This window comes from Panthera uncia, chromosome C2, assembly GCF_023721935.1.
Source record: "Panthera uncia isolate 11264 chromosome C2, Puncia_PCG_1.0, whole genome shotgun sequence".
NCBI classification, from domain to species: domain Eukaryota; kingdom Metazoa; phylum Chordata; class Mammalia; order Carnivora; family Felidae; genus Panthera; species Panthera uncia.
In genome coordinates, this window is record NC_064810.1 from 133,707,752 (window position 1) to 133,723,808 (window position 16,057).

Here is a 16,057-nt window from a genome sequence, read left to right on the forward strand (position 1 = left end):
AAAAGACAGACACAAAGGCCAAGAGCAGGAAGGAAATTAACTTTTCATTGGACACGCTTTTATGCCGCGTGATTTTTTTAAACAATATTCAGACTTGTTAAACACATTATTAAATATATAATTTAAAAGTAAGAAAAGTGGTTCCATAAACACTAATGACTCCGTTAAGCAGCTAGGCAGGTGGAGCATCAGAAGGGGATCATTGCTGAATTCCCAGCTCCTACATGAATAAATTCAGCTACTGTCTCATCTCATCCAGATAACAGACTAGACAAACCAAATATCTGGACCAATACTCAGGATACATTTCTGCAGCATCCTTTCCATCGTGTGCATGTGGCCTTACAAACGAGCTGGTTCCAACTTTTACAAACGAGCTGGTTCCAACTTTTGTGGAGGGTCTGCTGTGCAGAGACAGGTATATTTCATCCAAATGCCCATTTGTAAGTAGAAATAAGTGAAAACCCCCATGATAATGTCACTAGAGGTGAGAATAGCAGACTAAAAATAGAGGGTTGAGCACTGAAATTGGCTTCCAGGGTGGTAAAAGAGTGTTTGCCTTTGGGAGGCCATTAAGTGGGCAATGACTATCGGCTGCTCTGCCTGCAGCCTCTGCGGTCGTGGCTCTTGTGAAGGTGACTGTCAAAGTCTGGATGATATGTCACAGAGGGGCATCATGAAAGACTTTGCAAATGACAGAAATGGCAGGACTTTCCATGGAGAACTAGTTCTGTTACATCAATGCTCTCTTCTCACCTGAGCCACAACCTTGGCGTCCCATCCTCTCCAACTCACTGACGGAAAACTTCTGCAAAGGTCCCAAGGATTCTTCTCACTCTCTGATATCCATTGAGTACTTGCTACCAATCACTTCACACGGCTCTTAGTCCTATTTTAGCATTAACTCTACTCTTCCATTTTGACATCATAATCCAGTGATCACTATTTTCTATGAATTAATATTTCAGATGAGATATATCCATAAAGAAGATTCAGGGTACAAACTGACTAGTTGCTCTGGGGAGCTTGGAGTGTAAGGCTTTATCCTTAGAGGCTGCCTATAACATTAACTGCCAGCCACAACCCTGACAATAGAAACTTAAAAAATAAACTAAAAAAAAATAAAAACACGTTTAAGATACATAAAGTATACAGTTTTAAGTTTACAACCTGATGATTTTTTACATATGTATCCAGCTATATAACCACATTCCAGATAAAGTTTTGACTTCTGTGATCAGAGAATACACCTTGCATGATTCCATTTAAACGAAGCAGAAGAACAGGCAAAATTAATACAACACGTGTAAATCCACCCCCAGATCAAAATAGAGAACATTTCAACACCTCAGATGACTCCCGCTTGCACTCTCTCAGCCAATACCGTCTCTGCCGAAGTTAAATGCAATTCTAACACCATAGATTACTTTGCCTATTATTGAAATTCATCTAAATGGAATCCCACAGTATGGACTCTCTGTGTCGGTGATTCATCCAGATTGCTGCATGCATCAGTATTTCTTTTCATGCTGAACATTCACTGAGTGAATATACTACATTTTGTTTATCCTTTTTCCTATTCACAGACATTCAGGCTGATGTAGGTGTTTACAATGTTGAGTAAAACGATCATCCTTATGTATCTTTTTGTACACATGTGCACTAATTTCTCTGCTATATAGGACTGGAATTACTGGGTCATAGGGTGGGCATTTGTTTAGCTTTAGTAGATGTGACCAAATGGCATAAATTCTTTTATGAAAGTTCACAAAATTTAGAGAACTACTCACTAATGAGAAAACGCTTTTCCTCCTTCCCAGATGCCAACAGCACACATTGGCCTTTACCTTTCTAACTCTTACCTTCTCTACTTTCCCAGTCCTCTGTATCTGCTCAAGGTGATCCAACCTTTAATCCCAGGGTTTGGCCTGGGCAGCATGAATAATCTATAGTTGTTAATTATGCACATTTCCATAAGAGAAGGCATCTCTCCTGAATGACACTTCACCATTTTCTAATTAAGAATAATCTAACACATAAGAAAAAGTCTAGGTATAGGTTCTCAGAAGCTAAGAGAAGAGGCAATTTAAAGAAAAAAGGGATATTTAGTTAAATTAAACACTTCAAAGAAGTAAAAGAGAATGTGAATTAAGAAAAAAGTCATGGGTGGGGCGCCTGGGTGGCTCAGTCGGCTAAGGGCCTGACTTCGGCTCAGGTCATGATCTCATAGTCTGTGAGTTCAAGCCCTGCACTGGGCTCTGTGCTGATAGCTCAGAGCCTGGAGCCTGCTTCAGATTCTGTGTCTCCCTCTCTCTCTGCCTCTCCCCTGATCACATTCTCTCTCTCTCTCTCTCTCTCACTCTCTCTCACTCTCTCTCTCTCAAAAATAAATAAACATGGAAAAGAAGAAGAAGAAGAAGAAAAAGAAAAAGGCCATGGGAGTGAGTGCCTGCGTGGTTCAATCGGTTAAGTGTCTCACTCTTGATTTCAGCTCAGGTCATGCTCTCACAGTTCCTGAGACTGAGTCCCACATCAGCGTGGAGCCTGCTTGGGATTCTCTCTCCCTCTCTCTGCCCATCCTCTGCTCGCATGCACACTCTCTCTCAAAAGAAATAAATAAAACTTTTAAAAAAGAAAGAAGAAAACAGTCATGGAGTAGGGAGGATGAAGAAACCTAGAATGGCAATATGTTGATGATAATTGTAGCTGGCTGATAAATACATGGAAGTTCATTATACTCATCTCATTACTTTTGTATATTTTTAATATTTTCCATAATGAAAAGTTTCGAGGCATTAAATTTAGTCATTTTAAATTTTGATAACTTTTCAAAGGATGGTTTCATTCATTGGAGTCATTGTCTAAGAAGCATGGCCCAAGGGTATGGGCCATGAGAAAGGAGCAATGTAGATTCTCTTTTAAGAAGGTTTGCCATGAAAGTCTAGATGGAGATTCTGATAGATTGGGTGAAGTAAAGGAATAAAGGAAAGACGCAGTGGGCATTTAAAAAATCTACGTAGGGGCACCTAGGTGGCTCAGTCTGGGGAGCATCCGACTTCGGCTCAAGTCACGATCTCATGATTTGTGAGTTCGAGTCCTGTGTCGGGCTCGCTGCTGTCAGCACAGAGCCCGCTTCAGATCCTCTGTCCCCTTCTCTCTCTGCCCCTCCCCCATGCGCACTCTCTCTCTCAAAAATAAATAAATATTTAAAAGTTAAAATAAAAATATACATGAATATTAGGTAAGCATGAATATATTTTTAGGCAGAGAGGAAGAAGACAAATGATGCTATTCAGCTGCAGAGACCAGACTGTCAGGAGTTACACATTATAGAAAAGTGTTCCTAACCCACAAACTTGAAAATCCATCCTTCTCAGACCTCAAAATGCCCCATCTGCTTGCAAGTTCCTGATATTCCTCCTTTCTCCATTCCTTAATGTGCGGGGATACCATATTAACCAAATAGTCTCTTTGGGCAGTCATCTGATATAATAAAAAAGAAGATAGTAAAACAACAATTCTGTGACAATCTTCTGATACTTAGGCCAGTTTCCCTAACACAACATTTCCTATCCAAGAAGGAAGAGAGAGAATTAGTCACAAAGGAGTTAACAGCAAGAAGGGTCAAGTGATGTGCTCTCAGAACCAGGGTTTTGAGAGTTAAAGTGCAGGCAACACCCCCCTCCCCCCCACCAGGTTTCTTCATATTACTCTTGCTGTACTATTATCAACCAAGCACAGGCTTGCCAGGAGTTAGAAAGTGCTGTGAGGTGTTCCACTACCAGCACTGCTGTGGCTTCCATGGAAGAGCTGTCAAGGAATGAGGCCACAATTACATGGGCAGCGGTTAAATAGGACCACTCGGCATGAGTGAGGAGACATCTTAAGAAAGTTGGGGAGGTTGGTGATGTTGCAAACAGAAGGGATGCCTGAAGGAGTACAGGTCTTGACACGCTTTGAGGATACAGGCCAACAGGTCAGCCCCCAGATATGCAATGAAAAGACTGGAGCCACATTTTGTTATTTTTCTTCTCAATCACTGAAGAAGCTCAGTAAAATTACAGTCTCAGATACTGGCTTCCAATTCTTGACTAAAATCAACAGAAAAAAAGTGTGTGTATGAGAGCGTGTGTGTGTTTGTGTGTGTGTGCATATATGTGTATATGTGTAATATATAATAAATATGTATAAAACATATTTTTATATGTATATTTTTTGTATTTTTAATTTTTATTAATATTTCAACCCTTGATATGAAAATCACTGCTCTTGGGTCACCTGGGTGTCTCGGCTGGTTAAGCATCTGACTCTTGACTTCAGCTCAGGTCATGATCTCATGGTTCATGAGATCGAGCTCCACATCAGGCTCCGAGCTGTCAGCATGGAACCTGCTTGGGATTCTCTCCCTCTCTCTCTGTCCCTCCCCTGCACAAGTGCCTTCTCTCTCTCTCTCTCTCTCTTTTCCTTTTGCTTTCTCTCTCTCTCAAAATAAATAAATAAACTTAAAAAAAACAAAGAAAAGAAAATCACTGCTCTAAAAACGTCTCTAGAGGGGTGCCTTGGTGGCGCAGTAGGTTAAGCATCTAACTTCAGCTCAGCTCAGGTTATGATCTCACATCTTGTGGGTTTGAGTCCCATGACACCTCAGAGCCTGGAGCCTGCTTCAGATTCTGTTGTCTCCCTCTCTCTCTACCCCTCCTCCACTCATGCTCTCTCTCAAAAATAAATAAACATTAAAAAAATAATAAAAAAATAAATAAAAAGGTATCTAGGAAAAAGCTCATCTGGCAAATAGCCCCTTAAATGCCTATACATTTCACAGGAGTTGTGATCTCAAATGCCTTTTGGAACCAAGCAGGAAATTTAACTATATGAAGTACCTGGCATAAATAGAAATAAATAATAGAATAAAATGGACTGAAACAGAAAATATCAGCTCATTCCCCATAGTAAAGGTGACTGTTGTTCCATGAAGTTTGCATCATTTGTGTGAGTGTATATATACTGGCTCTCAACATAAAATGTATTTTTTATTGGGTATCATAATCACAAAAGTTTGAAATCCACTGCTTAAAGCATAGTTATAGGGCTTTTCTAGCCACTAAGTGAAAGGATCTATGTCTAAAATATCAAGTGGGTGACGCATCAAGGTCTGTGCTGACAGCTCAGAGCCTGGAGCCTGCTTTGGATTCTGTGTCTCCCTCTCTCTCTGCCCCTCCCCTGCTCATGCTCTGTCTCTCTCTGTCTCAAAAATAAATAATAACATTTTTTTTAATGTTTTAATAAAAAAAATTAAAAAATAAAATAAATAAAATATCAAGTGGGTGATTTGAGGACAAGTCTTCTTTACAATGGGATCAAAGGATGTGAAGGACTCACTCCCTCAGATGGTAATGAAATCAGTAGCCCTACCCAGAAGATATCATTGGTCTTTCCACCACTCTCACCAACTTTTTGTCTAACAGTAAACAAACCTGCCTCCTTCACCAAGGTTGGAATCTGAGCCTCCCAGAGTGTTTTTTTTTTTTAATGTATAATATGAAGGCACTAATATCTTCAGATTTTTTTTAATGTTTGTTTGTTTGTTTGTTTGTTTTTGAGAGGGAGAGAGAGACGAGGGGAGGGGGGGGACAGAGGATCCGAAGCAGGATCCACACTGACAGCAGAAAGCCTGATGCAGGGCCGAACTCATGAACCATGAGATTATGACTTGAGCCAAAGTTGGATGCTCAAGTGACTGAGCCACCCAGGCACCCCTTCAGATTTTTCAAAGTATATGAAAAAATATTTGCAATCTATGAGAATTCAATTTGTCCCCTTATCTTTTGTACTTGAAATTAATTCTACCAATATTTTTTCAGGATTTCTTTCTTGTTTTATTTCATATTATTTTTTCTATTATTTTCCTTAAGTAAACTCTGCCCCGTAACTGGGGCTCAAATACATGATCCCAAGATCAAGAGTCACATGCTCTCCCAACTGGGCCACCAGGTGTTTTGTGTTTCATATTGTTTTAAACCAACCTTGCTGCCCAGAGTCAAGTTAGCACGATGCAGAGGACCCACTGTGTCCCAGTATAGTATGTTCTTTGTGGGAGCATACATGCTCCCCATACCGTGTGCAATTCCTGTTTGTTCCTGTATCAACACGGTAAACATAAACCTTCATTTTCCTGAAGACTGCACTATATTCCAATGAGCTTTGAACATACAGAATACACTTTGTTCATTTAGCAAAAATGGAATTTCTCCACCAAAAGGTGTTATCTTAACCTGGGGTATGGGCACAAACTTGATAGAAAAAAATTACACCTTTATTTTCACATCAAACTGAAGTTTAGCACTTCCTTCATTTATAAATGTAGGCAACAAACCTCAATATTATTTGCAGTACCTCTGGTTGTGTTACAGATATTTTCATATCACATGAGAGATATTACAAATATCTCAAAATATCATTTATACTCATCATTCTATTGAAACAGGACAGTTATTTGACCTAACACTAGGCCTATTTAAAGTGTTAAGTATCATATGTATTGTGATATTTTTAAGATTTGATAATTTTATTTCAATATAATCATATTACTTTATAAGCCTATGTATTCTATGTTATGCATTTTTATAATTATTTTGAGAAAAATCCAATGGGCTCACCAAATTCCTAAAGTGTGTCAAGTGTTTGGAACATGCCCAGCTCATATTAGCACAATATGTTTTAATGAAACAAATAAAAATAAATTTAATGAGTTACTGGTGGGAAGTGGGACAGAGTCATGGTCTAGGAAGGCTAGGTGTTAGAAAGAAGCAAGTTAAAAAGAAATGGGAAACAAGTAATTTCACAGAGTAAAATCCTACTATGTACTATATGATCCTATTAATGCACATTTATATAATTTAATGCTTATTTATAAAGCAAGCCTTAAAAACAAAGGAGCACATTTTAAAGCTCTTACAGGTGTTTGAAGTCACTCTTTTCCAGCACTATATTTAGAGCTTAAAGATAAAATACTCCTTAAAAAAGCCAGAAACAAAGGTTTCTGCAAAAAGACCACAGCAAATTTAACCACTGAGACTACACCCTGCCTTTCTTAGTGTAGAACAAGTCCCAGTTATTGAACTACAGCAGATTTTTATTAAAAAATAAGACAGGTGAGGTTTAAGAAAAGCATTATCATCTGCACTGTGAAAATCTTCTTAACCTTATAGCTTTTTGGCAGCTCACTTGGGGACCTCCCAAAAAATGGCAAGTAATATCTTAGAAGATACATGATGAGAAAGCCAAACCACCACTTTTTGGGGTCTCCCCAGGAAATCCCCCGTCAACTGCAGACCTCCTGTCACAGTGACACTCTCTGAACTTGCCAAGTCTGAGGATTATTCTCTTTCAGACAGTAAAGTCCAAAGTGAGCCTCAGTCTTTTCAAGTTATCTTTTCTGCAAAGAATAGAGGCATGTCTCAAGGTTAGACTGTGAGCACCACTCACTGGGCTTCCATATACCCTCAATATATTTTCCTTAGGAACCAAACCCATTGCTTCTGTTTGTTTTTGTTTTGTTTTGGTTTTGGTTGTTTTGTTTTGTTTTGTTTTGTTTTTTACTATTTATTTTTGAGAGAGAGAGAGACAGAGCATGAGTGACGGAGGGGCAGAGAGAGACAGAGACACAGAATCTGAATCAGGCTCCAGTCTCTGATCTGTCAGCACAGAGCCCGACATGGGGCTCAAACCCACGAACTGTGAGATCATGACCTGAGCCAAAGTCAGATGCCCAACTGACTGAGCCACCCAGGTGTCCCCAAAACCATTGTTTCTAAACCTATATGTGATTTTCTCAGTCTCTTCCTCCAAAATACCTTTCAGGCACCTGTTTCTCTTAAGATCTGGCAAACTCCTTCATGTATCTTACACAGTCCTGCACAGCCTCCCCTGAGCCCAGCCCTCCAGCCTTACCTATGCAGGACCTTTGCATGTGTTCACACCTCCACGCTCTTCCCACCATCTTCCCACCCTCTTACCAAGGTAGAGCTTTTGCATCCTTTAGATCTCAACATTAATCCAAGCATCGGTGTATCAGGGAAGCCACCCACACTGCCCTGATTACCATGTTTCATCAAGTTTATGATGCATGTGTCTCTCCCCTTAAGTGTGAGAGTATGTCCTATAAGTAAATGGAGTCTCCCAATCACTGCTGGCCCAGATTAAAGTCAAATTCTTCCAGCAAGATTTGCACTTACCTTCGCCAATTTGCACTTGCCCCAGGGAACCACCAATCTGAACTCACTTTAAATTCTCTGCTTGAGTTTTTCGGACACAGTAGTGATGTGAATTCAGATGGAAAACCCTAAGTACTGACTTGGCATCAGAATTCTCAAGGGGGTTTTCTTTTCCTCCTACCACTCAGTGCAAGGTTGAGACCAGTAAGTTTCCTTGCTGTTCCTTACTCTGAGATCATTTACTTCTTATTTACTGAGTAGGAAAGCCTTTTGGTATTCCATTTCCATTGTAAATGACTTTTTTTCCTTAGTGGTACATAAAGTAACCATGCATTATAACCACCTCTAAGTTTTGAAGAAATACAGAGATTTAAATTCCCCAGTTTTCTTACTTGCCGCTGTTGTAGTGTCAGTTTGTTCCTATTATGTGATTAAATCTACCTCCTTTACTAGACTATAAGCTCCATGAGGACTGGGACGTGAGACTTCATTTTTTTCATCATTGCAACTCTAGAGGCTTGCACAGAGCTTGATTAAATATCAGGTGCTCATTTAATATTAACTGAATGAATGAATGGGCTGATGGGAGAATAGACGAATTAATGAGGTAACTCCTCTGCAGCATAACTAATACACATCTCTCTCTGCTTTACTGTTTAGTTTCCAAGATTCAGCCCTACCCTCTGTGGCCAGTACTACAACCTTCAGAACCCAAGTTCTGTCACCAGAGTCACTTCTAATTTAAAAGACATAAATAAAATACAATAAATGGTCTCCATCAAAGCTTACTTCAGGCCAAGCTTCCAAAGTCAGTGAAGACTGTCATACATTTTAGCCTCTATCCCACATGGGTCCTCACACTGTCATGTAGCTTCCTTCTCTATGTGGACCACTTTGTTTGCCCCAAAGTCTCACTTCTTACTTCCCTTCTCACACCAACCATCAAGACGTATAAAGCCAATGTTCTATTCTCTCCACATCCATTCGTCAACAATAAATAAGGGCATTTGTATTTGCTATTGTAAGAATTGATTTTCGTACAGGTCATCAATGGGTGTTAAAACCATTGGGTAAAAGGTTGAAGGTAAACAGGGTATCTTAGTCTCAAAGTATTACTCCATAGATCATCTATTGATTACAATGCAGAAAGGTGATCTTTACAAGGAAGAAATCAAGGAGACAACACTTAACCAAATTTAAGCTATGATCAAATTTAACATCATCAATAATGGAACAAACTGACACATGCCTCTTGGCAACATGCACCAAGAATAACTCATTATAGCTTATGAATTACTCTCGTCAAAAATGTTTAACATGTATATAATCCTAATGAAACAATCAGATGAATCCAAATTCAGGGACACTAGCCTGGACTCTGAAAGTGTAAAGAAAAAAAAAGGGGGGGGGGGGACGCCTGAGTGGCTCTGTCGGTTAAGCGTCCGACTTTGGCGCAGGTCATGATCTAGCGATTTGTGAGTTCGGGCCCTGTGTCGGGCTCTGGGCTGATAGCTCAGAGCCTGGAGCCCGCTTCGGATTCTGTGTCTCCCTCTGTCTGCCCCTCTGCTGCTTGCACTCTGTCTCTTGCATTGTCTCAAAAATAAATAAATGTTAAAAAAAAATTTTTTTTTAAGGAAAAAAAAGGAGGGGGACGATTAAGGAGCAAAACTAATAAATCCACTGCATGAGTACATGATCCTTGGTTTAAAAGACAAAACAGCTATAAAGTACATATTGGTATAACTGCAGAAATTTGAATATGGGCTGTATATTATGTATATGATATCTACTTAACTTACCTAACTTTTCTTGAGAGTAATCATTGTATTGTGTTTATACAGGGATGTTATGCTGTGTGAAACTTACTTTCATATACACATAAAGATACACACACATACACACTCAGAGACCGAGAGAAGAGAGGGCATGCAAATGTGGCAAAAGATTAACGAGTGATCTAGATAAAAGGTATAAGGTGTTGACTACAATGTTCTTTCAACTTTTCTGTTAGTTTGACATTTTTCAATATAAAATGCCAAGGGAAAAGTATAAAAGAATGAAGTTGTTTCTTTTGGTAGTTAGGGAAGAAGGAGGCTGAGAAAGGATTTGTAACAGTAAAAAACATAGCAAGGAACATGGTGTTTAAAATGGAAAGCACTCTACCTTCCAAGAGTTTCTCAAAGAAGAGTGATGCCGGTCTCTCATTTGGACTGAAGGTCCTTCCCTCTCTTGCAGCAAACAGGTGCTGATTCGTGAGATGTGTAGAGTGCTTCACAAGCACTTCACCTACAGTATGCCATTTGATGCATTTGATGACCAACCTGTGAAGGAGGCCGGGCAGGTGCTGTTACATTCACTTACATTCATTTACAAATGAGGAATCAGAACCCAAGAGAAAGGTTGTATTTGGCTCCAGTAACTACAGCTCAGTACATGGCAAAAAGAGGTCTTAATTCCCATCTCCCCTTCAGTCCTGGGTCAGTATTTGTCTCCACAACAACTGCTGTTCACAATACCATGACTATTCATTCATTTCATTGACTAGGGGGCACCTAGCTGGCTCAGTGAGTAGAGCATGTGACTCTTGATCTCGAGGTCATGAGTTCAAGCCCCACGTCGGGTGTAGAGATTACTTTTAAAATAAATAAATAAAACCACATTATATAAAAAAAAAGATGACTATCACACTTCATTGACTAGTATTTATTGTGTGTCAACCATATGTTCAGGATTACAGACAGAGAAAGCTGAATAAAATAATTATCAATAATAATCATAGAGCATTTATTCATTCAGTAAATTCTTATTAGCCTCCAAATGCCAGGCATTGTGCTGGGAGTGGGGATACCATGGTAAATGAGAACTTCTAAGAGACCACAGTCCAGAAAGGGAGACTAGCTTTGGACACAATGTGAAAAATGCCATCAGAGTAGAATCACAAATGCTCTAGCCAAATAAAAAAAGAGTACTTCTCCATCCCTTACCATAATAATAATCCCACTTTATTGGAATTACTTGGTTTTTTGGTTTGTTTGGTTTTTTTTTTTAAGTTTATTTATTTTGAGAGGGAGAGAGCACACGCCGGGAGGGACAGAGAGAGAATCCCAAGCAGGCTCTGCACTGACAACAAGACAGCCAGATCCAGGGCTTGAACCCATGAACCAAGAGATCATGACCTGAACTGAAACCAACAGTTGGATGCTGAACCAACTGAGCCACCCAGACACCCTGGGGAATTACTTGTTTTAATAATATCCACCTTCCCGGGGCTCCTGGGTGGTTAAGTCAGTTGAGCAACTGACCACTGCTTTTGGCTCAGATAACGATTTCATGGTTTGTGAGTTTGAGCCCCTCATCCGGCTCCACACAGTCATAGTGTGGAGACTGCTTGGGATTCTCTCTCTCTCATTCCCTCTCTCTCAAAATAAATAGATAGATAGATAGATAGATAGATAGATAGATAATTTTCCTTCTCCTACTAGGGCATCTGACCACTACAGCAGTCCCTGTTTATCCGCTGAGGGATACATGCCAAGACCCTCAGTAGATACCTGAAACCACAGATAGCACCCGAACCTTACACAGACTGTTTTTTTCCCCGTACATGCTGTTTTCCCCTCCATATATACCCATGTTGAAGTTTCACTTATAAATTAGGGACAGTAAAAGATTAACCACAATAGCTAATCATAAAATAGAACGGTTACAAAAATATACTGTAACAAACGTTTTGTAAATGTGGTCTCCCTCTCTCCCAAAATATCTTACTGCCCAGTACTCACCCTTCTTGTGACGTTGTGAGACCATCAAATGCCTACGTAACGAGATGCCGTGAGGTGAACGTCGCAGGCATTGTGACGTCAGAAGGAGGAGGACCTGCTTTCCCACCATGCTTGGCGGCAAGGAACCGAAACCCCGGAAAGCCGAACCGCTAATGAAGGAGGGTGACTTTATATGCAAAGCGCTGAGCAACCGTGTCAGAAACGGAGGAGGTGCTGAGTAAATATGTGGGAAATAAAGGCAAGGAAGGGACCAGGGGGGAGGGAGGGAGGATGGAAGGAATATCTCTGACCCTGAAATCCAATCTACCCAGTTTGGTTATACAAGATATTTATAACACCTCCTCTTCTCACAATCCATTTGCCAACCAGCAGTGACCTGGCAGTGAGACAACGTCGCATTATCTTTGATGCGACCGCTCCAGAGAGGTGAGGAAAGGAGGCAGTGTGGGTGAGGCATGGCCACAAAATCAGCAAACCTTATCCACCAGCCAATACAGCCCACAAATTCTCCGGAGGGCAAACCTTCATGAATTGCTTTAGGTATATCCATAGATGTTTTAGGGTAGTTCACGGAAGAATCGTCTCAGTGCCCCTGGCTTTATGCTCGGTTAAGAGCTAGGCGTTTCATCAGTGTTGCTATAAATTGAATTGAAAAGAGTTGTAAGGATGGAATTAAGTCATCAGAACCATAGTATGTGTGTGCGTGTGTTCATCAATTACCTATATCTTCAATAAACACCCTGCAGAAAACCTAGCATGAGGTCTCAAATTCAAAGCTTCTAAGGCCTCCCGCAGATATCTGACCTGCGCCAAGTTTTCAATATTCCAGCAGATGAGGAAGAATATGATGCTAAAGAGTCTTTGAATATTTTTTCCAGCTCATACCTACTTTAAGGTACTTGATGCAGTTCTGTGATTAGAATTATCATTGTCATTCTAAAGAGAGTATAATTCAAATGCACAGGGTATCACATGACAATACATACCAAATCCTCGGGTGCTCGAACATGAGGATATGAATTGACCAGATCAGGAGGTTAAAGCAGAGCAGAGCTGTGGCAAAATCAAAACCAAACTGGGGCGTGATTTCCATGTTCTTGACACATGGAGGCTTTCTACTTTCTGCAAATTAGAACTTCCCACAGTTTCCCAGCTTGGCTAAAATTTACTGCCTACTCCTCAAACCTGAATCCCTTGAAAGCAGAGCTCTCTCCTTTGTCAATTACACCTTTATGTGTTATTCCAAAAAAGGAAAAGATGAGCCCAGTTCTTTCTCCCTGCTTCCCTACTCCATTATAAAACTAAGCATACTCCGATATTGCACTGACTTCTTCAGATATCATATAATAAGGTAATGTTTATGGGTGAAAAAAATCATTTAATACATTAATACATTTTCTCAAGGTTAACATTTTACTAAAATCTTTAATTTCCCAAAGCAGGGAGTGAAAAGAAAGGATGAAGTTAGTTAATACTAAGAAAGAATACTGATGTTTGCTTCTTAGGAAGCAAAGATGACCACTATTTTCTTTCAAATAAAGAAAACCAAATAGATTTCCTAAGATAGAGTTGGTGATCCAGAAATCATTTAGGATAATAATAATAATAATAATTTATTTAGGGATTACTATATAAGGTATATACTACTGTTAAGCCTTTTAACAAATAGAGAAATCATAGCTTGGAATGGTTAATACTTGTCCCCAAGGTCATAAGTCTACCGAGTGATGGAACTAAAAGTGTAATCCAGGTAGTCAGATGCCCCTAGTGAAGGAATAAATTTCAAAGCAGAAAATAACAGTTTCTCACTGCAATGAAAATATATTTCCTTTAAACCTTGATGTAACTCATCTGTCCATAAATACAGGCAATTGTAATACACATTAGGAGGATCTGGCCTTAAAACATAGCTCCTGGCTCCATTTATATGCTGGAAAATTTTGGTTGTCAATATTGATTAGTCAGAAGTTATTTCCTTCACAGGCCAAAAGCATTTAAAATCTTCTGAAAGAGATAAACATCAAATTCTAAAGTGACATCCATTATTTACATAGTGATTGTGCACATTTTTGCCATTTCCTGGGCCCTTTACAATTTTTTATGGACCAGTACCTACCAGACATTCATTAAATGCTTCATTAAATGAAATGAATGCGTAAATGAGTATCACTGGCACTCTGTCTTGGGCAACTGCTTAAGACCAAATCTGACTGGGTGCTCTGATCCTTGGCTACTTCAATTACCTTTTGTCACCTAACAAGTTACCCCCAAACTTAGTGGGTTAAAACAATAACAATTTATTATTGCTCATGATTCTGCAGGTTGACTGTAGGTTCCGCTGGGCAGTTTTTCTGCTCCACATGATGTTGGCTGAATCACGCGTGTGGCTACATGCAGTGAGGAGCTGGGCTGGGGTGCCTCAGTGTTCTTTCACATGGGTTATCTCTGTCTCATCTTCTAGGAATTCTACACTCTGCCTCTCTGTGCCGCAGAGTTTCCTGGACTTCCATGAAGCTGGTTCCAGGAGAAAGCCTTCCAAGAAGAGCAGCCCCAAAATGCAAACACTTACAAGGTACTCATGTGGTTGAACACACACTCAATGTGGGAGAGGACAATAGAGAGCATGAATCCAGAGGTGTGGTTTATTTAAGCAAATGGTATAATAATCTACCTCATAGATCAACTTGTTTCCACTCTTATCTCTTTCAGTACAAACTGGTCTGGAATAGTAGAGTTGTAATCATCAGAATCCTTTTAGTTAGAACTAACAAAAACTCAACTCAGACAAACTAAAGTAAAAACCAAAATATATAGACTCATGTAATTATAAATTCAGGCATAGATGGATCCAGGTGCTCAAATACTGTGTTTGGGACTCTCTCCCCCTCCATCTCTTGGCTCTACTTGAGTAGACAATTACCTGTTGTGATTAGATCCCTGGCCGCAACCTCTTCTTGTTCCTTCTTTGGGGAGGAATTCCTCTATCTTGGCATTTTGTCTAGGTCTCTGTCTTCTGTGTGTTAGGAAAGTCTGCTGTATTTTCTGCTTCTGGGGGGTAAAAATGGCTATATTAAGAAGAGGTTGGGGCGGGGGGGGGGGGGGGGTAGGGGGACCCGAAGTTCCCTTGTCCCTCAAACACAGCAGTGTTGAGGCCAAAGGACTTTGAATTCCAACAGTCCAGGCTGCAGAGTGACAAAGTCGTCTCCAGGGCCCACGGGGATAATCTGGCTGGCCACAGGTGTGTGATTGCAAACTGGGAGAGATAAAATGGGCCTCATGGGCATGGAGGGGAGGGACAAAGGGGAGGGACAAAGGGAAGAGAAAGGCTGGGAAGCATAGGACTGTACCTGGACAAGAGAAAAACCACCGACCCGGACAGAGAAAGATGCAGTCTCTAACTGTGGGGCTTACTCCAGACAGGGGCCCGCTGCCCAGTTCACACACCTGGTGGGAAGGGGAGCCAGCCTTGGGCTCAGTAACTACTTCAGAGGCACAGTCTGCAGTGGGAGAAAGCAATCCCCTCCCGGGAGTGCTGTGGGAAGAAGGCATATAACCTTTCAAAGGACAAAGACTGCCTGTACCCACCAGCCAGAGGCCATGTATCGGCGGGGAGGAGCGGCACTTTCCCGGAACCAGGGCATATGGAGCCAGACCCCTTAAGACATCAGGGTTTAAATCTCAGCTGATCACCAGGGAGGCACCGGGAGTCGGGAGTTGGCGGAGCGGGACAAATCCCTTCGTTCGCGCCCGCAGCACAGTGAGGACAGCCTGAACAGAGTAGTTTGGGACACCCAGTGGGTGGAGGAGAGACTGGGGTGTCGCCATTTTTCTCCCCATCACCAACAAGGTGGGGCTTCAGGGAACTGACAGTGGGCCCATAGGGGAGGCGGGGCCCATACACACCAAACCACGCCCCTCTGCACCCAGTAACTGTGTATCTACTGGAGAGGGATTGACGCTGTGGAACCAGCCAGCCCCTCCTCCAGACCTGCACTGCCACGGGTTCCAAGGCACCCAGCGACTTTGCATTTTCTATTTAATTCTTGGACAGTTCTTAATATA

The 16,057-nt window shown here is 40.9% G+C and overlaps 1 long non-coding RNA gene across 2 annotated transcripts in view; it reads left to right on the forward strand.

Moving 5' to 3' along the window:
• Window positions 1-14,409: 14,409 nt before the first annotated feature.
• Window positions 14,410-16,057, forward strand: part of LOC125921353 (uncharacterized) — a 23,317-nt gene continuing 21,669 nt past the window's right edge. For both annotated transcript variants that reach the window (XR_007457386.1, XR_007457387.1), the window contains exon 1: window positions 14,410-14,567. This is a non-coding gene — a long non-coding RNA (uncharacterized LOC125921353). The remainder of the gene's footprint in view (window positions 14,568-16,057) is intronic.